Genomic DNA, 2,173 nt, shown 5'->3' on the forward strand with positions numbered 1-2,173 from the left:
TAGCACAGCAGCGTTTGCCTTGCAAGCAGCCGATCCAGGACCAAAGGTGGTTGGTTTGAATCCCGGTGTCCCATATGGTCCCCTGTGCCTGCCAGGAGCTATTTCTGAGCAGACAGCCAGGAGTAACTCCTGAGCACTGCCGGATGTGGCCCAAACCCCACCCCCCCAAAAAAAAAACAAACAAAAAAATTAGAAAAGTTGAATTATTGTCAAGATTTACTTGCTAATATGTTTGCTAGATCATTATGGCAAACAAAATATACTAAGAAGATGTGAATATGTCTAAAAAAGTGACTGCTAATTGTAAACAATGTTCATTTTGTGTATTTTCCAACACCAGAAAATATGCTTACATGAACCTATAGTAAATGGGGAATCCAAACAATGTGACCATATTTATTCTTTTGGGTATTACAAGGAATCCAGAGTTGCGGAAAGTATTATCTGTTATATTTCTAATCATGTATTTGTCCACAGTTGTGGGGAATATCCTCATTGTGGTAACCATGAGCACAAGTCAGAATCTGAGATCACCTATGTATTTTTTTCCTTACTTCCTTGTCCCTTATAGATGTCACCTATTCTTCAGTTGTTGCCCCTAAAATAATCGTGGACTGCCTCTCTGAGCATGCAACTATCTCCTTTAAAGGCTTCATGACCCAAGTCTTTGCTGAACATTTCTTTGGTGGAGTGGGCATCATTCTTCTCAGTGTGATGGCCTATTGTAACTCCACCCTGGATTTAGGTGTAGCTACCTGAGACCCACCCATTTCTGGGAGGGGTCTTGGGAACCAGATATTATGTGTGACCTTACCTGCAAGACCCCACCCATTCCTGTGAGGGGTCTTGGAAAAGGTAGATAAGCCTTTGAGCCAGGGGATTAGGGCAGCTGCCCTGCTGGGCTCTCTGGCTTTTGGGTCTTTGCCTCTTTTGGTCTTTGACCAGCATGGAGGTCAAAGAAAGAAGGCTGGAAGGAGTTAAGATGCAGGGCCAAGAATAACTAGTGCTTGATAGGTTATGATGTAGGCCACACACATGTGGTGGATAGGGTATGAATAAAGCTGATGCTTCCTGATGCCTGCCTGTGAGTGAGTTCAATACCCGTCACTTTCCTGATGGGGGTTGATGGGGGATGAAGCCACGTGGCCGGGGCCTAAGGACAAAGGCCTCCATCCATCACCATCCACCACCATCGTTAATTATTTAATTCAACAGCCTATGATAGTTATGTGCCATCTGCAAGACCCTGCACTATATGACCATCATGAGTTCGGGTGTGCCATATGCTGCTGGCAGGGGCATATTTGGGGGGAATTATGCATGCTATGATACAACTTCTATTCATGTATCAATTACCATTCTGTGGTCCCAATATCATTGATCATTTTGCATGTGATATGTTCCAATTGCTGAAACTGACTTGTATGGACACTCACAGGGTAGGTCTCTTAGTCATTCTCAACAGTGGGGTGATGTGTATGACAATTTTTATCATTCTTATTACTTCCTACATGGTTATCTTATGCTCCCTGAGGTCTTATAGCTCAGAGGGGCGATGGAAAGTCCTGTCTACCTGTGGCTCCCATCTCACAGTGGTTGTCTTGTTTTTTTGTACCATGTATATTCTTATATGTGAGACCTGTGTCCATTTACCTGATAGACAAGGCAATAGGTGTGTCCTTTACAATAGTTACACCAATGTTAAACCCATTGCTATATACTTTGAGGAATTCAGAATTAAAAAAAAAGGCCTGAGGAAACTGTGGATAAAACAAAGGACCATTGGTGGGCAATAATATAAAGTCAATAAACAAAGGCAATGAAGTTTATCCCCCTCATTTATTCTAAATCAATGGGTGCACAGCAGCAAATTGCATTTTTTCAAACATGCAAATCATTTTCAGTTATTTGTTACCTCTACTGCAACTTTTGTATTCTTTTCACTTTTTTTGGCTTATGATTTTGAGCCACACCCAGTGACGCTCTGGGATTTACTCCTGTACTTAGAAATCTTTCCTGGCCATGGGGACCTTATGGGACCCTAGGGATTGAACCCAGGTCCATCCTGGCTCAGCCTAGTGGAAGACAAATTCCCTACTGTTGTGCTAACACTCCAGCCCTCTTTTCCATTGTTTTAAGTTATGCATGGTCTACTTTTTAATTTAATTTAATT

The 2,173-nt window shown here is 42.3% G+C and overlaps 1 pseudogene; it reads left to right on the forward strand.

Annotated features, from left to right (window-relative positions):
• Positions 1-368: 368 nt before the first annotated feature.
• On the forward strand, positions 369-1,796 carry LOC126018616 (olfactory receptor 4C6-like; annotated as a pseudogene).
• The last annotated feature ends 377 nt before the right edge of the window (positions 1,797-2,173 follow it).

Source organism: Suncus etruscus, chromosome 9 (assembly GCF_024139225.1).
Source record: "Suncus etruscus isolate mSunEtr1 chromosome 9, mSunEtr1.pri.cur, whole genome shotgun sequence".
NCBI classification, from domain to species: domain Eukaryota; kingdom Metazoa; phylum Chordata; class Mammalia; order Eulipotyphla; family Soricidae; genus Suncus; species Suncus etruscus.